The sequence below is a fragment of the Rhincodon typus genome, chromosome 33, assembly GCF_021869965.1.
Source record: "Rhincodon typus isolate 14 chromosome 33, sRhiTyp1.1, whole genome shotgun sequence".
In the NCBI taxonomy this organism is placed as follows: domain Eukaryota; kingdom Metazoa; phylum Chordata; class Chondrichthyes; order Orectolobiformes; family Rhincodontidae; genus Rhincodon; species Rhincodon typus.
In genome coordinates this window covers 27,556,738-27,579,607 of record NC_063364.1, presented here as the reverse complement: position 1 = coordinate 27,579,607, position 22,870 = coordinate 27,556,738, and the positions used below count along the sequence as shown (strand labels likewise).

At 43.5% G+C, this 22,870-nt stretch overlaps 1 pseudogene; it reads left to right on the top strand.

Annotated features, from left to right (window-relative positions):
- The first annotated feature begins 6,724 nt into the window (after positions 1-6,724).
- Positions 6,725-20,288, top strand: LOC109935198 (annotated as a pseudogene).
- Positions 20,289-22,870: the final 2,582 nt, after the last annotated feature.

Below are 22,870 nucleotides of genomic sequence, written 5' to 3'. Positions count from 1 at the left end.
GTGGATAAAGATTCAAATGCTGTTTACTCCCGATAGAATTGAACAACTCTATAGGAACTTGGGAAGAACGAGCCTACTCCTGGCTTGTACATAGTTAGACTAGATTTACAGCACTGAAAGAAGCTATTCGGCCCAACCACTCTTTGCCAGTATTGGTTGCTCCATATGGGCCTTGTTATAAAGCGGAGGTTGGCACACCGTGCACCACCTCCGCCCCCCCCACACAGACTAAAACAGAAATACCCAAAGGGGAGCACCTCACCCCATAATCTGTAAAAAGAGTGTGAAAAGTGACCTGTTTTTCAGCAACTTCTAGTGGTTAAATAAAATAAATCCCCGACACTCACTTTAAAATCAACAAGAAATAATTTATTTATATAACTCTGACAGTGAACAAATTAACTAGACTATTAACAAACTGAATAAATCCTTTCTAACTTACTGACTATTCCCGAACAAAGCAAGATTCTAGCGGTATGCTGTTCCAATAAATAACAAGTCCCATTTATAAAAAACAGTAGGATTTAGTCTCTTGAAATTACAGCCAGGTTACGTATCTTCCGGAATGTTCTGTGCCTTCTCCATTGATTCTTCTGTCAGGAATATTAACTAGTTGTGCCATTGGTATTGTTGTTATTTAGATGGTACTTTCTCTAAGACATAGAGGAGGCTGTGAGACCCAATGATTCTCTCTTGAGAGCTGAGTGCCATTGCTGTAGGGGAGCTAGAGCTATCTCTGGGGTCTTCGTCCAATTGCCCCCTTCTTTATATACCCTTGATGACATATCAATATTTCTTACAATAGGATTGGTCCTATGTTGTCAAAACCATCAGACTTAAATTTAATAGGTTTTGGGTAGCTAAGTGCCTGGTTCAAAATATTTTTCTAAATTCAAAAGCCTGTTGTCTTGGTAAAAAGAAGCCTACTGCTTGTCCTGCTAACTGTACCACCTTTCAATATAATGTTTTAATTTGTTTGTGCTGTTTGTGTACTTGTAAACTTTCAAGCTGCTGCTTACAGACATCCATTTCAAATCTCTAAGCACAGAAAAAGCACATGTTCTTTTAAAGGGACCATGCAATGCTTTCCCCTCCTAGCATTTTACAAACACCAAATTCTAACTTCCTGTCTCCCAATCCACAAATACTCTACCCAACTTCGCAACAGGCCTCCTGCTCATTGGACCTTAAAAGCATATCCTTCAATTCTTTTTGCTATTAACTGTGTGTCTAGCTTCCCCTTAAATGCCATTTTTCTGAACTATTCCCCATGATTGCAAATCCATACTCTTGCCACTCTTTGGCTAGAGAGGTTCCTTCTGAACTCCCTCTTTAAGTTTTACAATTTATGATTAAATATTATCCTCATAAATTCTTTTTTGCAACTTTTCATGTTTCATTATCCAGTTGGTTCTTGTATTTTCTGGATATAGTTGTATTATTGTGGTGTGATCCACTTTTTAACCTTAAATGCTGGGTCTAGTTTCAGTCAACAAAAGTGAAATGTTTTAGGTTGAACAGAGAGAAACCACAAAGTCAATGTTTAACATCCAAACTATGTGGAAAGAGTAAAGAAATTTACTGGGCCAGCAATTATTGCCTGTCCCTAGTTGCCCTTGAGAAGGTGGTGGTGAGCTGCCTTCTTGAACCGCTGCAGTCCACCTGCTGTGGGTTGATCCACAATGCTTTTAGGGAGGGAATTTCAGGATTTTGACTTAGCAACATTGAAGGAACGACAACATATTTCCAAGTCAGGATGGTGAGTGGCTTGGAGGGGAACTTGCAGATGGTGGTGTTCCCATGTATCTGCTGCCCATGCCCTATTAGATGGAAGTGGTCGTGACTAAAACAAGATGTGATAAACATGTAAAAATTATTAACCATAATCCCAGAGGAGTACATGAAAAGTAAACAAGGACAGCAGAAGGTCTGTGGCGCAGTGGGTCATGTCCCTATCTCTGGGTTCCAATCCCACTCCTTGATTCCACGACTTAGATGGTGCATTCACAACGTGACAAACAGGCTGATTCCAATCTGTACATCCTTCCAATACACCTGATGGCAGGTGTTTACAGCAGGAGAGTGTCCTAGTCAGCCATCCTCCAGAAGCACATTGTGACAGTGCACTGTCCATAAGCAAGGAGCAATCTATTGGAAACAAGGACAAGAGTACAGATAGATCAGGGCAAAGGATTCTCAGGTTCCAGCTGGAAAAAGGTGATTTAGCCTTGATTTCTTCAGGCAATATACAATCAACATTGGAGCCAGCAAGTTACTGTTTCTGATAGAAGGTGGGAGATGATTAACATGTTTGAAATAGATTTCAGCTTAGCTAATGGATGGAAGAATCAAATGTGCAGCCATTTAAGAGGGCACAAAACATAGAAAGCTAGCACACAGGTACAATAGTTAATTGGGCTAATGGAATCTTGGCCTTAGATTCATACAGTGCAGAGAAGGCCCTTCATTCTATTGAGTCTGCACCATCATAACTACCATGAAAAGTGCATTAATCCCAATTTCCTGCACTTGTCCCATATCCTTGAATGTTATGAATTTGAAGTACTCATCCAAATATTTTTTAAAGGTTGTAAGGTTTTCAGCTTCCACTACATTCCCAGGCAGTGCATTCTGGATTGCCACCATCCGCTGAGTGAAAAAATTGTTTCCTCAAATCCCCTCTCCAGCCCCTTACCCCATGACTGACCCCTCAACCAATGGGAACAGCTGCTCCCTTGTCACCCTATCCATACCCTTTATACCCTTTACACCTCAATCATGTGCCCCCGTCAGTTTTCCCTGCTCTAGAGAAAACAATCCAAGCCTGTCTAGTGTCTCCTTAAAGCTCAATTTCTCCATCCCAGGCAACATCCAGGTAAACCTCCTCTGCACCCCCTCTTGTGTGATCACATCCTTATTTCAAAGGAGTTGAAATGTAAGAGTAGGGAAGTCTTACTGCAACTGTACAATGTGCTGGTGAGACCACATCTGGTGTACTGTGAGCAGTTTTGGTCCCTTATTTAAGATAAGATATAATTTTATGGAGGCAGTTCAGAGAAGGTTCATGAGGATGATTCTGGTGTGAAGGGATTATCTTCTGAGCTAAGGCCAAACAGGTTGGGACTCCACTCATGGAATTTAGAAGAGCGAAAGATGATCTTATTGAAACATAAAAGATTCTGAAGGGGTTTGACAGGTTAAATGCTGAAAGGATGCTTCCCCTCATAGGAAAGTCTGGGGCCAGAGGGAACGGTCTCAAATAAAAGGGGTGACAATTTAAGACTGAGATAAGGAGGAATTTATTTTCTTAGAGCATTGTAGTCTTTTGAATTCCTTGCCACAGAGAGCTGTGGGGGCAGAGTCCTTGTGTATATTTAAGGCTGAGTTAGGTAGATTCAGTCAGGGAATCAAGGGTTATGGGGAAAGGGCAGGAAAGTGGACATCAGGAATGTCAGATCTGCCATGATCCTATTGAATGGTGGAGCTAGCTCAATGGGCTGTAGGGCCTGCTCCTGTTCCTATTTCTTACAGTCTCCTTATGGTCTTATTGGAGTAAATTCTGTAAGGAGGCAACATAGAAACAGGAGTTGACCATTTAGACCATAAAAATAGGGAGTAGGATGAAGCCATTTCAACACACGAGCCTGTTCCCTCATTCCATGAGGTCATAGACAATCTACGGCCAAAGTGGCATTCAAAAGGGTTAATTGGACAAAAATAGTGTCCAAGGGTATGGGAAAAAGCAGGAGATTGGCACCAGGTAATGATGCTCATTCAACGAGCCAGTGCAGGCATGATGAGCTGAATGGCCTTCATCTACAGTGTAACACTTCTCCACTGTAATACTTCTACGATTCTGTGAAGTGCATAAACCTGCAATGGTTCAGCATAATTAATATCTATAGTTACTAAAATCTATTGATTTCAAATTTGGATAAAAATTGACCCAATATAAAATGTCTTTTGCAAACAGAGTTCCAAACTTCACCCTGTTTTTCCGTGTATAAGTGTGTCCTAACTTTATTTCTGAAAGATCTGGCTTGAAATTCAAGGCTCTGTCCCCTAGACATGGACTCCCTGACCAGTGGGAATTGTTTTTCATTACTTGCCCCACCTGACATCTGGCCAACGTTTTGGGTCTGGACCCTTCTTTAGAAATGGGGGAAGGGAAGGGGGCTCTGAAATAAATAGGGGGGGCAGTGATAGCAGGTAGATAGTGGAGCGGATAGGTGGGAGAGAAGATGGACAGGTCAAAGAGGCAGGAATGAAGCTAGTAAAGGTGAGTGTAGGTAGGAAGTGGGGATGGGGATTGGTCAGTGAGGTGGGAGGGGCGGATAGGTGGGAGAGAAGACAGACTGGTCAAGGAGGCGGGGATGGGGAGGGGGGCTGGTCTTCGGATCAGGTCGGGAGTGGGGAGATTTTGAAGCATTGGGTTGTAGGCTCCCAAGGCGGAATACGGGGTGCTGTTCCTCCAGTTTCCGGGTGGCATCGTTGTGGCACTGGAGGAGGCCCAGGATGGACATGTCGTCCAGGGAGTGGGAGGGGGAGTTGAAGTGGTTCGCAACTGGGAGGTGTTGTTGTTTGTTGCAAATCGAGCGTAGGTGTTCCACAAAGCGGTCTCTGAGCTCCGCTTGGTCTCACCGATGTAGAGGAGGCCACGTCGGGAACAGCGGATGCAATAGGTCACATTAGCGGATGTGCAGGTGAACATCTGTTTAATGTGGAAGGTTTTTTTGGGGCCTAGGATGGGGGTGAGGGGGGAGGTGTAGGGGCAGGTGTAGCACTTCCTGCGGTTGCAGGGAAAGGTGCCGGTGTGGTAGGGCTAGTGGGGAGTGTGGAGCAGACGACGGAGTCACGGAGAGAACAGTCCCTCTGGAAGGCAGATAGAGGTGGGAGGGAAATGTATCCTTCGTGGTGGGGTCAGATTGCAGGTGGCGGAAGTGGCGGAGAATGATGCGTTGAATCCGGAGGTTAATGGGGTGATACGTGAGGACAAGGGGAATTCTGTCTTTGTTTTTGTTGTGGGGAGGGGGTGTGAGGGCTGAGATGTGGGAAAAGCAAGTGTTGCAGTCAAGAGGGTTTTCGACCACTGAGGGGGGCGTAATTGTGGTCCTTAAAAAATGAGGACATCTGGGATGTCCAGGAGTGGAACGCCTCATCTTGGGAACAGATGCGGCGGAGACAGAGGAATTGGGAACTGGGGATCGCATTCTTGCAGGGAGATGGGTGAGAGGAGGTGTAGTCCAGATAACTGTGGGAGTCAGTGGGCTTGAAATAGATATCAGTTTCGAGTTGTTTAAAAGAGATGGAGACAGAGAGGTCCAGGAAGGAGAGGGAGGTATCAGAGATGGTTCAGATGAACTTGAGGTTGGGGTGGAAGGTGTTAGTAAAGTTGATGAACTGTCCGAGCTCCTCGTGGGAGCACGAGGCGGCGCCGATACAGTCATCGATGTAGCGGAGGAAGAGGTGGGGGATGGGGCCAGTGTAGCTGCGGAACAGGGATTGTTCCATGTATCCTACAAAGAGGCAGGCATAGCTTGGGCCCATGCAGGTACCCATGGCCACCCCCTTAGTCTGTAGGAAGTGGGAGGAGTTGATGGAGAAGTTGTTAAGGGTAAAGACTAGTTCGGTTAAGCGGATGAGGGTGTCAGTGGAGGGGGACTGGTTGGGGTGCGGGAGAGGAAGAAGCGGAGGGGTATCCCTGTATGGATTTGTGGTCTCCAACCACAAGGGCCAAAACTGGCAACAAAAGGAAAGGATTTTGAATTAAATCAACAGCATTTCCACCCCCCACCCCCACCCCTTTCCTCCCAATCTGGGTACCCACCAACTCACATGTTGAGCAGCTGTTCAGAAATTCTCAACAGATATTCTACCGAATAGTGCTCCCTGTCGTTTTACAGGCTCATTCTAAGCTCATTCAACATCACTTCAAACAGAAATATTAGCAAGTCTAGAAGGGGGTGTGCAGGAACAGGATAATTAGGGAAAAGGAAGGGAACTTGTAGCTGTTAAAAGAGCCCTCTGGGCTCTGAGTTCCACGCATGAGCCTGACTTAAATGAGTACTAAACGTTTGCAGCTTCTGTTACAATGAAACTTCTCTCTTTGTCTCGCCCCGCTCTTTGTATCACAGCAACAGTTATCACGTAAGTTTTAAAAAATAGTTCCTTAATACTTCCACAAGTCCAATAATGAATCACATTCAAAGTGCAGGTGGAAGTAACAGAATAAAGAAGGAATGCTTCTGATGTGAACTATGAACCAATTATGGTCGAATTGCCATGAAGCTCCCAGAAAGGGGCGCATAATGCCAAAAAAAGTGATGAAAGGTCACACAGACCAGACCCCCTGAACTATTTCTCTCTTTGTAGATGCTGTCTGACCGGCTCAGTATTCCCAGCATTTTATATGTTTATATACATTTTTTAAAAATATATTTTTTGGTTTACAAGTGAGCAGCACGTGTAACAGCATTGAAAAGGAAGAATATTTAAGAATGCAAACTGAGAGAGTGGCGTGAGAATGGGGCGGAATGGAGCATCAAGGAGCTAGCACGGGTCCAAAGGGCCGACGGGTTCATTTCTTTCTGTTCTCCCACGGTGGGAGGCAAACAAGGTTAAAGAAGGGCGTGTGGGAGAGGCGGGATTAAGAGATTAACTTGACCGTATTATTCAAGTCAGTGGTGCAGAAATCTTGATAAGTAAGTCTCCACAGCTGCCCTGAATGCCCTCCCTTTCTCACGGTTCCCGGAAGGATCGATTCCTGGTGCCACGTCAAGGTTTAGACCGACCCCCATACCGCTTGTGGTCGGCGAGAGGCGGAGCAATGGGAACAAGGTGAAAAGATTTTGCACGAACTGCAAGAGAAACGCCGAGTACCAGGAGCAGATAGCAGACGGAGTAAAGCAGCAGCTCGGTACCGGGCAGCACTCAGCTCCCTCTTCCCAACTTCTCTCCGGTGATCATGTTCTTTCCTTTCCTGATATTCATGCCTTTGGCATCCGCCAATTTAACCGAGCTGACATTCGAACTGGCGGATAAAGAGATTCAGTGCTTCTACGAAGAGTTGCAGAAAGATGTCAAGTGCAACTTGATTTTCCAGGTAAAGTACGAAGCAAACTCCTGCAACCAGATCTTATCCAGTTGTAAACTCGAAAGATTGCTCAACGTCAGGCATGGGAGACCTAAACATGAGGTTTTACTCCATATGGAATTAAGATAACTTTTCTTTTTGACTTGACCTTAAGAGTTTGCTTCTGGACATTGTGCAGCTTCAGAAGGCAGGGTGTGGTACCTATCAGTTACTGGACAGGCTAACGATGTTGAACATCAATTTTAAAACCAGGACCCTGCATTACCAGAGACAGAAGGTGAAGGAAAACCTCACCTTTAGTGAGTAGATGGATGAGCGTGTGAAATGTCATAACATTCAAAACTATGGACCAAGTGCTAGAAAGTGGGATTAGTGTAGATCGGTCGACACAGACACGATGGGCTGAAGGGCTCTTTTCTGACCCTTGCTGACTCTCAAAAGAACTTCTTTGTGGGAAATAACTTGGAAAAATGGCTGGTTGGTACAGCCATATGGTATCATCTCCAATGGGCGAGTATCTTTTTTCCCATAACCTCCTTTTATTCTGTAGCTTTTTGGGAGTTTTTTTTGGTAAGCAGCAAGTTAGATGAGGTCATTGCAGCCAACCTGAGCTCACCGGTGAGATGAAGGTTCAAGTGGTATCAGACAGTGGCTGGTGTCTTTCTAATGAGACACAAAACGGAAAACTTGATTTTATATAGCACTTTACACAGCCACTGGATGTCTCAAATTAATTTGTGATTTCAGTAATCTTGAAATGTCACAATGTAGGAAGCAAGGTCCCATAAACAGCAACGTGATAACAACCAACTAATTATTTTTGGAGATAGCAAGAATGCAGATGCTGGAGTCAGAGTCAATACAGTGTGAAGCTGGAGGAACACAGCAGGTCAGGCAGCATCAGAGGTGACATTAATATTGGCCAGGCGACACCTTAAATGACCTTAGAGAGTCAGAGAGTCATAGGCTTGGAAACGCACCCTTCCATCCAACCAGTCCATGTTGAACATAATCCCAAACTAAACTGGTCTTACCTGCCTGCTCCTGGCCCATATCCCTCCAAACCTTTCCTATACATGTACTTATCTAAGTTTTTTTTAACATTGTATCTGTACCCGCATCCATCATTTCCTCTGGAAGTTCATTCCACATGTGAACCACCCTCTGTGTAAAAAAAATTGCCCCGACATCTTTTTTAAATGTCTCTCCACTAACCTTAAAAATATGCCCCCTGGTCTAGAAATCCCCCACCCGAGGGAAAAGAAACCCAATCTTCTTTGAAGTAGCCCTGTGCGATCTACAGTATCCATCTGAGAGGTTGGCAGGTCATTGACTTAGCATCTCATCCATGTGGCAGCATCTCTGACAGTGCTGCACACCCTCACTACTTCACTAGAGTGGCATCCTGGAGTTTTGTGCACAAATCATAGAGTGGCATTCAAATCATAGAGTGGCCCTGGAACTTTGCAACTTGGAGGCACCAGTGTTGGCTCTTAGGGCTGGCAGGCTGGTTTGTGATTCAGACTGATACCAATAATGTGGGGTCAATTCCTGCACCAGCTCAGGCCACTGTGTAGTCTGTCCTTGTCTGCAATGTGGTGATGCTCAGGTTAAACCACTGCCAGTTGTCTCTGTCTAATGAGGGAGTGGAACTGCGGTTACTTAACTACACTGACACACAAGATGCTTGGCCATCATAGAAACCCTACAGTGTGGAAGCAGGCCATTTGAACCATTGAGTTCAAAACAATCCACCAAAGAACATCCCACCCAGTCCCATCCCACCACTTCATCCCTGTAAACCTGCATTTCCCACAGCTAATCCACCTCCCCCGCATATCCCTGAACACGACGGGCAATTTAGCATGGCCAGTCCACCCAAACTGCATATCTTTGGACTGTGGGAGGAAACCAGAGCACCTAGAGGAAACCCACATGGACATGGAGAGAATGTGCAAACTCCACACAGACAGTCATTTGACAGGGGAAACGAACCTGGGACCCTGGTGCTATGAGGCAGCAGTGCTAACCACTGAGCCAGTGTTAACATTCTCATCAGCTGTTCAAGGGCAAAGGGGGTTCTCCTGGTACATTAGTCAACCATCATTTTTACATCTCTTCTTCTCTTTCACCACCATCAACAACGCCTGTGTCTTTTACACTGGGCACCTACATCGTCTACCCTCGTGCTCTTCCTCTGCTTCTGTTAAACGTACAAAGAAAACATTCCCAACACCTTTTAGTTCTGAAGAAGTGTCATATCGCACTGGAAATGTTAACTCTGTTTCTCCCTTCACAGATGCTGCCAGACCTGCTGAGTTTCTCCAGCATTTTCAGTCTTTGTTTCAGATTTCCAACATCCACTTTTGTTTTTACGTCAGCAACTGATTGTGTATCTCACTACAGAATACTGTGTGTAGAATGGCTGCTGTGTTTGCCTGCATAACCATTGTCAATGTTTTTCATTGTAATTTATTGCATATCAAGAACTTAGAACATTGACTGGATAGTGAACTTTGAACTTGACTGCATGATACCAACACTGGGAGCCCCACTGTGTATTCCCAGGTGCACACCACTGTGTTGTCTGTGGAAAAGATGATATAAATAGTCAGTTCCTTTGTACCTGGGCCAGTGCACTAAAGGATGGTTCACAGTTAATATTCCAAACATCCTGATATGGGGAGAGGCCTTCAACACACCTTGTATCGCTGAGAGATCATAGGAACTGCCGATGCTGGAGAATCTGAGATAACAATGTGTAGAGCTGGATGAACACAGCAGGCCAGGTAGCATCAGAGGAGCAGAAAAGCTGATGTTTCGGGTCTGGACCCTTCAGAAGGGTCAGCTTTCCTGCTCCTCTGATGCTGCCTGTCCTGATGTGCTCATCCAGCTCTACACCTTGTTATCTTGTATCACTGATATGTGTCTGGAGCTGGGGAAAGTGCCAGTGTGCACACTTCCACTGCCCTTATATGGAACATATAAAGTTCCGACGATCAGTTTTATCCTGTCTGAAAGCTCTGCGCTTCCAACAACTGTGAGGTCAGGCAGCCAAATGGAGACTTAGGTCATTTCTGTCAAAAGTGATCCAACCCAAGGGTCACTTGCTAATTGAAACCAGACAGTCTCTGGTACTTTAATGTAACAGCAGAAAATATTTTAAAATTGTTGCATTGCAAATAGATCGATTGCAACATGAATTTATGTAGCATCTGTAATGTCATAAAATATTGCAAAAGAATGTGATTTGACACCTCTCACATGAGGAGCTGTTAGGACTTGGCCAAAGAGGTAGATTTTAAAGAGCATCTTAATGGAGAAAGGCAAGGTAAAGAGGCAGGAGGTTTAGGAACAAGAGTTTCAGAGCTCAAGGCAGGTTGCACATGGTGGTGTGGTCAAAGTTGTGGATTGCCAAAAGGCCAAAGTTAGAGGAGGGCAAAGATGTCAAAGGGTTGTAGGGCTGCAGTAGATTACAGAGAGAAGTGAAGCCCTGGAAGGATCTGAAAACAAAATTGTGACAAGATGTGCCTTTAAAAAGGACTTGTTTTGTCCTGTTTCTTTTGAAGAGGTATGTTGTAACCTGGTGCTGAGGTGTCTGCTCCATGGAAAGCAGAGTAAATAGCTTTGTTTTTTTTTAAATTAAGAGAAGCATGAGCGGATGGAGTAAGGCTCACACAGACTGAGGGTTTTAGTTTTTTTGCTTTCAGTGGTTGAAGTTGGGGATTTTGCAGTTGAAAGTTCTGGGTAAGCTGTCTCTCTGCTGCAGCAAAAAGCTTGAGTTCTGACTCTGCTGCTAGATTCATTCTTTTGGTTTTTTCCTTTCTCCTGGACTGGAGAAGATCACAACAGAGGAGGATCTGTTCTGCTGAATTTGCCTTTGCCAAAGGTGTGTTTATGTGATGTTGTTATATTAGAACAGTTAATGAGTAGTAGTTAACATATATATTATTTTGTAAAGTATTTTGATCGAGTTAAAGTTATGTTAATTCTTTTTTTGTTTGTATTTTAACTATGGTATAAGAATAAAGTGTGTTTTGCTCAAAGTCTAGTAGTGTGACCAATCCAATCATGTCTAGAATGCAGCACCTTACACTTGCCTTTAAATAAGATAAACGTTAGGGTCCAGGCTATCTCCTTGATATGTTTTCAGGGCGTTTGTTCTGGTCCATAACAAAATGACCATTTTAAAATCAAGGTGGTAGATGCATGCTATAAAAGTCCACACTGTCACCAGGAGGAGGAAAGGAGTTAGAGCAGGTCATTTAACAGCCTGAGCCAAACTCCCCTTCGCAATCATGCGTTTTAGCTCCACTTACCTGCCTTGATTTAATTCGTTTACCTCATAAAATAAATCCATAAATCTCTTTGGGGGAAACTTTTCCTTTAGGGGTGAGAAAGTTCCAGATTTCACAGAATTCTTCCTGACATCAACCCTGTTCTGAACTTAAGGCTGTGCCCCCCATGTTCTAGATTCTCCACACCAGAGAAATAACATCTCTCCATATACCCTATTGAATTATATTGATCACCTACAGACCCCTGAATTAGCAGAGTGGATTAAAGCCGGGCAGATGCTGTAAACTGGGAGGTGCAAGTTACAAATGCTACCCATCCCTTGGGAGGGTAGATGTGTGGTTATGTGTGGACATAGTTATATTGGGTGTGGAGGAAGATGGCAGTGTGGGGCTGAGAATTGTTTGAAAAGAAAGACCTGCATTTTTAAAGCACCTTTCCCCACCACCAGATATCATAAAAGGACAGCCAAAGAAGTACAGTCACTGTTGTAACATGGAACAATGGCAGGCAATTTGCACACAGTAATCCCCTACAAAACAGATGTGTGATAATGATTAAATGGTCCTATCCTTAGTGACGTTGATTGAGTGATAACTATTGGCTAGGGCACCAGGGAGAATTACAATGCTTTCTCCCAAACAGGGCCATTAAATCTTTTATATCCACCCAAGCTGGCAGATGGGGTCTCGATTTAATGTTGCACCTGTATAGGCGGCATCTCCAACAGTGCAGCACTCCCTCAGTGCTGCAACTTTTCTGTTCAATCCCTGGAGTAAAACATGAACTGGGGACCTCTCAAGTTAGCAGTCAGGCAGCTACTGGGACAGCAGCTTTGTTTTGAGCTGCCTTACAATCGGACTTTCTACCTGGCTCAGCTTTTGATCAGAGATAATAGGATTTCACAAGTTTCAAAATCTCCCCTCCCCCTACCGCATCCCAAAACCAGTCCAGCTCGTCCCTGCCTCCCTAACCTGTTCTTCCTCCCACCTATCCCCTCCTCCCACCTAAAGCCGCACCTCCATCTCCTACCGACTAACCTCATCCCACCCCCTTGACCTGTCCGTCCTCCCTGGACTGACCAATCCCCTCCCGAACTCCCCACCTACACTCACCTTTACTGGCCCCATCCCCGCCTCATCGACCTGTTTGTTTCCTCTCCACCTATCCTCTCCTCTGTCCATCTTCTATCCACCTCCCACTCTCTCCCTATTTATTTCAGAACCCCCTTCCCCTCCCCCTTTTCTGATGAAGGGTCTAGGCCCGAAACGTCAGCCTCTCTGTTCCTATGATGCTGCTTGGCCTGCTGTGTTCATCCAGCCCTGCACCTTGTTGTCTCAGCTTTTGATCATTTGACGATAGGTTGAACATTTGTGCTCTCAACAGGTCGTTGCAGGTGGTCACTATGATGTGGATTGCTTCATCGAAGATCCCACAAGGCGAATGATCTACAGGAAGCACAAAGTACAGCAGGACACCTTGGCTGTGAAAGTGGAGCTCTCCGGTGTATACAGGTTCTGCTTTGGCAACCAGTTCTCCACTTTCACTCACAAAAAGATTTACTTCCACCTTGAAGTAGGGGAGGAGGTTCCAATTGTTCCCACTGCTGAGGGCAAGGACAGTGCTCTTACACAGGTTTGTTGGTTTTGGCAGACCTTTAGTAACCTGGCCATTCACCCTGACAGGGCCTCAGACTTTGACACAGTTTTAAACATATTTCTTTTAACAGTGAGCCCTCCATTACACCAAGATTGTGTGAGAGGGGTGATTGGGTGGAGGCAGACTCAGATATTCAATCCCACAGCTTGTAGGAGAGCTCTGTGTCTCTGGCTAAACCATCCTTGCAATGGCCAGAGCAGATCACAGAACCCTGCAGCACAGAAGGAGGCCATTTGGTCCATCATGTCCAATGCTGGTCTCCCTGCTATAGAAATGATGTTGTTTAACATGACAGAGTGCAGAAAATATTTACAAGGATGTTGCCAGGGCTGGAGGGTTTGAGCTAAAGGAAGAGGCTGAATAGGCTGGGGCTTTTTTTCCCTACAACGTGAGGGGCATGGATAGGGTGAATAGCCAAGGTCTTTTTCTTAGGGTGGGGCATTCCAAAACTAGAGGATATAGATTTAAGATGAGTGGGGAAAGATATAAGAGGGACCTGAGAGGCAACCTTGGTGTGTGGATGGAATGAAGTGCCAGAGGAAGTGATGGAGGGAGGCTGGTATAATTACAACATTTAAAAGGCATCAGGATGGGTGCATGAATAGGAAGGGTTTAGAGGGAAATGGGCCAAATGTTGCCAAATGGGACTAGATTAATTTAGGATATGTGGTCGGCATGGACGAGTTGGACTGAAGGGTCTGTTTCCGTGCTGTACACCTCAATGCCTCTATGACTTTATGTTAATGTTACTGGACTAGTAATCTAGAGGCCTGAACTAATGCTCTGGGGACACAGGTTCAAATCCCACCACAGCAACTTGTGGAATTTAAATTCACTTAATAAATCTAAAATACAAAGCTAGTCTCAGAAAAGATGACCATCAATACTCCCTCTAAGCTGTGCTGCTGTAGGGAAGCTCTGCAAAGCTCATCAGTATGTAGACACATTGACTTCTGGTCCCAGAAGCCACTGTGTTGAAAGTCTGTGCAGCGACAGTAAAATTTAGAGGAAATGCAGGTGACCATACAACTATCATCAATGGTTGTAAAAATCCGACTGGTTCACTCATGCCCTTTAGCAAACGGAATCTGCCATCCTTACCTAGTCTGGTCTACATGGGACTTCAGACTCAATAATATGGTTAACTTCTAACTATCCAATGACATGACTTGGTAAGCCACTCAAGGGCAATTATAGATAGACAACAATTGCTGGCCTTGCCAGTGATGTCCACATCCCATGAAAGAATGAAAATAAAAATGCCAATGTTGGCTCTTTGAAGTAACTCTCCTTGAGTGTCACTCCCTTACCTTTATTTTCCCCTTCCCTTCCCCTTGTCACTCCCTTGCATAGACTGGCAAAATTGTTCTTGCTGAAATATTTGTCCAACTCCTCTTTGAAAGTTATAATTGAACCTGCTTCCACATAATTTTGTAGTAGTCCATTCCACATATTAACAAGTCACTGCCTTTAAAAACAAGCTCTTCTCATCTCCTAGTTGTGGCTTTGTGGATAAATCACACGGGGCAGTTTGGCTGAGCCGCAGAGAGATTATATTCCAGTGCATGACAGATGTTTGGGTCAAAATCTCAGCAATTATCCTGAGTCCAAAAAAGATAATTTTAAAAAATGACAGTGCTAATTAATAAGGTGACCAGAAGAGCATGACGTACAGTTAACATCACCAGACTAGTAGTCATTAGGGCCAGGGCTAATGCTCTGGGGAGCATGGGTTCAAATCTCACCACAGCAACTGGTAAAAATTTTATTCAATTAATCAATCTGGAGTATTAACATAGTCTCAGTAATGGTGACCATGGAACAATCATCAAATATGTAAAAGCCCATCGGTTTCACTAATGTGTTGGTGACATTGTTACACTGGAACTAATCATGTAACTGAAGAAGCTGTACCTAGGTACCTTTGTACCTAAAATGGTGCTGTAAGTGGCAATTTATAAACTTTTCACTGTACTCATTTGAGTATGTGACAATAAAGCTAAGCCAGTTCAATTCAATTCAATTCAACTCATGTCCTTTAGGAAAGCAAACCTGCCATTATTGTCCTCTCTGGCGTTGGTGGAACTCAATGGCCCTAGTGCGGCACTCAGTTCTTGGGCAACTAAGGATGGACAATAAATGCTGGTTTGGCCAGTGACACTCATATCTCATTTAAGGAAAAGTTTTATGAATCATCGCTATTGTTGTTTAGAGTCATAGGCTCATACAGCACGGAAACAGACTCTTTAGCCTAACCAGTCCATGCCAAACGTAATCCCAAACCAAACTATTCCCACCTGCCTGCTCCTGGTCCCTATCCCTCCAAACCTTTCCTATACATGTAACTATCCAAATGTCTTTTAAATGTTGTAATTGTACCCGCATCCACCACTTCCTCAGGAAGTTCATTCCACACGCGAACCACCCACTGTATAAAAAATTTGCCCCTCATGTCTTTTTATAATCTCTCTCCTCTCACCTTAAAAATGTGTTCCTTAGTCTTGAAGTTCCCTTTTGATTGTTAATGGCCCAGGAAGTTAGACTGCAGTGTAATCCTTTTTGGTTCCCTCCTCAGCTGGAAGCCTCCTGCCTCTCCATCCATACTGCACTGAGGAGTGTGATGAGCATGCAGACACAACAGCGGGTACAAGCATTGATCGATCACCTGCACGCAGAAGGCATGAACACCCACATCATCTACTGGGCATCCAGTGAGACCTTCATCCTTTTCCTGGTTACTGTGGGCCAGGTGATTATCCTGAAGAGATTCTTCACTGACAATAGGGCCAACGCAAGTGTGGCCACCACGTAACCACCTAACATCTACGGGCCACTCAACCTAAATGTGAAGCATTACTGTAGTGTAGATATCATGTGACAATCAACATACGGTGGTCAAAGAGAAAATTATAGTCAGTGAAACTAGTCCCTAGTTAACTACAAGTTGCAAAGTGAGAGGGAGAGATGTTTGTACCTGTGGCTAACAGCTACCATTTCTTAAGATGGAGAAAACTTCTTCAGCCATAGGGCAACCTGTCAACCATTAAGAAAAACAAATAATTTGCTTTTATATAGTGCCTGTCATGACATCAGGATGTCCCCAATCATTTGATTTGTTGAAGTGCCATCAATGTTTACTTGCAGAACATTGTAATCAATTTGCACTCAGCAAGCTTCCACAAAATGCCAAATGGATGCCTGACCAGATAAACCACACCTGTAGACAGGGTTAAAGGAAATTAGTAGGATTGGTTAAGGGTATTTGTAGATGTTGGTAAAGGGTGTTTGTAGTGTTTGTTAAGGGGGTTTTTAGTGCTGGTTAAGCATGTTCATAATCTTGGTTAAGAGTGTTTGTTGTGTTGCTTAAAGGAATTTGAATTGTTGATGAAGGGTGTTTGTAAAGGGGGATTTATTTCTGGTTTAAGGTGTTCATAGTGTTGGTGAAGGGTGTTTGGAGTTTTGTTAAGGGAGCTTGTGGCATTCATTAATGGCGTTTATAGAGTTGGTTCGGGCTGTCTGCAATTATGGTTAAGGGTGTTTGTAAGGTTTGTTAGGAGAACTTATATTGTTAGTTGAGGGTGTCTGTAATGTTGGTTAAGGGAGTTAATGGCATTGGTTAAGGGTGTATGTGGTGTTAGAAAAGAGAGAAATCATGGTTCACACGCAATGGACTTCACCACAGACTATATCATTGGTGTCAGGTGACCAAGACCCATACTACTTTGTAATGGGCAATTAGACATCTCTAATAGTTCCACACTTTAATGAATCTACACATTTTGAGGCTCTTGGCTTCACTATCGCCAATGATCTCAAGTTGAGCGGCCTCGTCTCCTCAATCTCTAAGCCTGCCTTCACGACGTATAATTTCCTCTTTGACCACTTGCCCCTCACTGCTTATTAAACCCAAGCTCATGTGAATGGGACTCTCATATCCAACGCCTCTTGCTCCCCTGGGTGGGGAAACAAGGAAAGGCCAAATCATCTAATTGGCAAATCCAAATAATATCTTTAGGTTCCACCACCCAAGCCCCCTCCGTACTGCATATGTCATCCCCATTTGATTTTGCCAATTTAATGAAAATAATTAGCATCAGGTTTCCTCAGCAATCTCCTTTCTTGCTCCTTCAAAGCTATGTCTTACACTGTTCCTCCTCACTTTATCCTCACCTTTGTTGAAGTGTGGATGCCTCAGATCTTGTCTTCCTCATGTGGATCCCAGAATCATGATAATGCAAGCCTCACTTCCCCCAACAATCAACCAAACTGGAGCTTGCTGTCATCAAGTCCTTTTTTTCCTGTTTTACCCTTGCCTCCTCACCTCATTCTTTCCAGGTTAGGGGCAGCCTGTACTTTGGGCTTCAGCCCTTCAATGTGGGTTAGTAACAAATGAACAAGAGTAGGCTGTTTAGGTCTCAGATCTATTCTGTTATTCAGTTGGATCATGTCAAGTGCCCGTTGTTATGAAGGGATGCCATTTGATATGGCATAATCTTGCCCATCATACAGACTCATGCCAGCATACTATTGTCCAAAAGGAGAGGATATAAGACAGGTTAAAAAAAAGACTTGTTTTGTGCAGAGTCCCTGGTGTAGCATCATTAAACTAAGTAATAATGACATTACAAGACTGCTCTGATTACTTTACAACTGCTTCAGTGACATCAACAAACTTCACCATTTCCATCACATTTTGTCAAAGCTTTTTGTCTTGCACTCATCAGATAATTCACAAGAATACCACTGTAAAGACAGAATAACATTTATGCTGTACGAGAGGCAGTGAAATTCAATATACCACATTATTCATTTGTGTGATAGGCAGAACATGTGTAATGCTATGATATTAGGTGTGTAGGCTGTGTTGCTGGTAGATCATATCAAGCAATACATCTCTTCAGCTGTTTAAAATAAGCAAGGTATTGATTGTAGCCAAACAGCCCGCACTTGCACATATCACAATACAGTATCCAACATTTGGTGTGATTTTGCATCAGCTTCACAGTGTGGTACATCAGTGTGGAATATATACTGTATATTAATGCACAGGGCAATGTCTTTGCAGGCAGAAAGAACATGTACATGCGTGCACCTGTTTCCGTGCAACAAAATAGCTAACAGCCATTCACTGGCTCATGTCTCAGGACAATACCTTTGCCAATCAGAGTCAACTTGCCTGTTTTAAAATTTAAACAAAATTTGGCAATTAACTGTCAGTCATCATCATCCATCACATTCTCCTGGCAATGACTCTACCAATCAGAATCCACTTGCCAACCAATCAGTACTGTCCTCTCATATGGTATCAAAGTTGTTCTCCCTTTAATTCAGTATTCTTGCAAATTGTCCTGATAAATGCAAGAAGAAAAGCTTCAACAAGATGTGTCTTTTTTTTAAAAGCAATACTTAATTTCTACACTGTCAAATAGACTACTTTTATATCTCAAGGGGATTGGATGTGAGGAGTTGAGTGATATGCCTCCATTTTGTGCTGATGAATTGACAGAGAGTGTGAAATTCTATTCTACCCCAGTGTGAAAATAATCATCACAGATGACTGATGCAACTGGACTGGAGTACAGATATCTCACTCAGGAGCAGGGATGGGTAATAAATGCTAGCCTAGCCAGCGATACCCACATCCCTGAATGAATTTTCTTAATAAAACCTTTCAAATAGCTAGTTGGTTGGGCACTGATTCCCAGTTACCTGTTGTCTTGATGTGAGCACCAGGTTTATTCTAAGAGTAATTATCACATCACAGATAGTGTTTAAACACGTGCAGTGTAAAGACTACTGGCTGCAGGCTCTCAACTGAACAGAACACGGTAAAAGAGTAGCTCAGATGGAGAATAAATGAGGCTATATAAACCCCCACCCCTTTAAAGAATCCTGTTAACTGAGGTCCTGAGTGCCACTAAATGGGATCAATTGATTATATAATAGGTGCAGGGTAGTCTCAGTGCAATTCAGTTGCTCTTTGCTACTGAAAATCTCATTTTTCTTGATAAACTAGGTTATGCCTACTGTTAACCTGCTAATCTTCACCCATGGAACATACAACTTGTATTTATATAGTGCCTTTCATGATCTCAGTATGTGCTAAGTGTGTCACAGCCAATTAAATGCTTTAGAAGTGTTGTCATATGTAAAACACAGCAGCCAATTTTCTCACTGCAAACTTTTGCATATAGCATTGTGATGTTGACCTTATCATCTCTTTTTAACTGAGGGATAACTGAGGTGACTGAGGGATAAACAGTTGGCAGGAGTACAGGAAGAGACCCGCAATTTCGTTGAACAATCACAGATTGTTTGCATGCCACCTGACCACAGGTTGGACTGGAGCATGCCACCAGAAAAAAAGACCATCTCCACCAGTTCAGTTCTCCATCTATGTTAGTTTCCTGAAAAGATAGTGTTTAAGTCAGTATTGGCTGAAGAACAAGGCAAAGTCATGCCACAGAATGAGTTGGCACTTCCAGCAATGTCGTGGCCAGCACCTCATGGAGACGGAGTTGAAACTACATGGTTAGAAAGAGTTGACGATCAGATCTAAGTTGTACAAGCTGATTTAGCCCCAGGAATGGTATCAACAACCCCTCCCTGTCAATCTCCAGCCCAACTCTGGTCTGCTCCAAGAGCCAGGGCTAAGAGATAAATAGTTAACAATGCCTTTGGCCACAGTGTAATGGCAATGTCACTAGAGTTACATTGACCTTTTCCATTTTTTTATACATTTCATACTATTCAGAGAGGCTGACATGTTGTCCTGGGTCATAGTGCCTCACAAGGCACATGGACCTTGCAGATACAGAAGAACATAGCTGGTACAGAAATCAGCACATTCTGCTCTGGTGTCACATATTAAACAGGGCCAAAGTTGGCTATGGATTCAGTAGTTGGTGTCTAGACACACTGATCCCAGATGGTCGCATCTCTCCTGTCAATGGGACCTCATGAATCTCAATCTGAGTCACCCTCTCATGGTGTCCATGAAATATTATGCAATAGGAATAGTGTGTAGATGATTAAATCAGGGACATAAGTCCTGTATATTGAAGAGATGTACAATTCTTTCATAATGCTTGTAATGCATGAATTTATTCAATGGCTTTGCACATTAGAAGATGTGTGTGTGATTTCAATCAGAAATTTGATTCTATCAATCACTATGTGTTTAGTTCATTTCAATTTTCGCTCACCCATCTCACTGAATAAAAGTAAATTTGATGATTAATTGATTCTAGTTCCAGTTTAATTTTCGTTTTGATGCTGAAGTGCTGTTAGAATTATTGCAGGGAGAAAGCAACTTAGAACAGAGGGAATTAGATAGCGTTTTGCCGACAGTGTGGTTAAGTAGGACAAAGGTGTCATGTTCGTTGCCTCCCTGATGGTACTATTGAGTACATGATTCAGGTGGAATACAACTAGTAGCTTAAAGCCAGGACTAGTTTTTGATATCCAACATGTGCTGTTAGCTGGTTTCAACTTGGGAACAATGACAGACTCAACTGTGATGTATCTTCTATGCCCCAAAGTAAAAAAAAAATGTCATCACCATCTTAAAGAACTTGCATTTAAATAGAACCTTGTCATCTTTAGGACAACCCAAAACATCTTTGCAAGCAATCAATCTTCTTTTGCTTTGGAATGTAGTCATTGTTCCATTGATAAACACAGCAATCATCTAAGGTCCCACAAATTGCAGTTTAGAATAGAATCCCTACAGTGCAGATAGAGGCCATTCAACCCATCGCATCTGCACCAGCCCTCCAAAGAACATCTGACCCAGAACCACAAACCTGCCCTATCCCTGCATTTCCCATGGCTAATCCACCTGACCTCCACATCCCTGAACACTACAGAGCAATTTAGAATAGCCGAATCACCTAACCTGCACATCTTTGGATTGTAGGAGGAAGCTGGAGCAAACCCACACAGACATGGGGACAATGTGCAAACTCCACACAGACAGTCTCCCAAGGCTGGAATTGAACCCAAGTCCCTAGTGCTGTGAGACATCAGTGCCAACCACTGTGCCACTGGAATAAATGACCTATTTTTGATGGTGTTGGTTAAAGGAAGAATTTGGGCTCTTCTACATGGTGGAAGAGTCACACCAGCCCGAGACTGGTCGAGGTTCCTCAGGCACAGCTCCTTGGGCAGTGGGGCAGGCACAATGGGTAGGTTTAGCCTCACTTGTTTAAATTCCATCCATTACTTAGGGAAGAAAATATCATCATTCTTTTATATTGTGCTTCTCATATACCTGGGCTGTTTCCCAAAACACAAGTTACATTGGAAATAGTTTTGGGGAGAGATTGATGGTTATTGGTAATGTTACTGAATTAGTCAACCAGAAGCCTAGGTGAATGTTCTGGGATACATGACATTCAAGTAACATCTGGCAGAATTTAAATTCTGTTCTTAAATCTGGAAATATAAAGCTAATCTCCATATTGGTGACCATGATGCTATCATTGTGATTGGAGTAAAATCCATCTGGTTCACTAACATCCTTTAAGGAAGGAAATCTGCCTTCCTTACCTGGTCTGACTTAAATGTGACTCTAGACCCCAACAATGTAGTGATTTTTAACATCCTCTGATATAGCCCTAGGGAGCCACACAGATCAAGGGCAATTAGAAATGCTGGCCTTGGCCAAAATCGCATTAAAAAAAAAAGAATGCAGTCATTGCTATTTTGATATAGCTAATTTGTACACAGCAAAACATAGCGGATAAGAGGAATCCTCAGGTTTTCAGACTTTGTTTAACCTGGCAAAGCAGTCAGAGTACAGTACAAACATGCAATAACAGCAGTCTTCATGAAACATTATTCATTGTCTCACTTTTTCAAAAAAGAAAATAAGATGACACAAAGTGAGAAGTGACTATTCAGCTTCTGCAAGTCCATTGTTCTTGTTCTCTAACTACACATGCAACACTACTTTGAACAACCCACATAGGTTCTGCCTTTGCTACTTCCTCCTGGTTGGATTATTCCAAAACACTTCACTGTCTTTTCATTAAATGAGACTCTCGGTCTCATAGAGTCATACAGCATGGAAACAAATTCTTCGGTCCAACCAGTCCATGCCGAACATAATCCCAAACGGAACATTTCCCACCTGCCTGCTCCTGGCTCATGTCCCTCCAAACCTTATAAAAACCAAAAGAACTGCGGATGCTGTAAATCAGGAACAAAAACAAACTTACTGGAGAAAACAGAGTTAACGTTTCCGGTCTGGTGACCCTTCCTCAGAACTGACCCTTCTGAGGAAGGGTCACCGGACCCGAAACATTAACTCTGTTTCTCCAGCTGCCATACCTGCTGAGCTTTTCCAGCAACTTTGTTTTTGTCCCTCCAAACCTTTCCTATTTATGTACCTTGACATGGTCTGATCTCACCATTTTTCCCTCTCATCTGCAGCATTTCAAATTAACCTGCTCCTTCGCAGCTTCTGCTCCACTGGCGAAATTTGAAGGGGAAATTTGATGAATCTGCCCTAATTTCAGGCAATGGACCTTTGGCTGTTTAATGTTTGAAGTGTCAAGTTGTACAGGTGCAGTACTTGTACCTTCCAGCAGATGGAGCATTGTTAGGCATTAAACAAGTTTGCATAATGGAAACACTGCAGTGGGACCAGCTGAGTATGGGACGCTGAGTTCACACAAAGGGAAAGGATTGACAACAAGGTGCAGGGCTGGATGAACACAGCAGGCCAAGCAGCATCATAGGAGCAGAGAGGCTGACGTTTCGGGCCTAGACCCTTCATCAGAAAAGCTTTTCTGATGAAGGGTCTAGGCCCGAAACGTC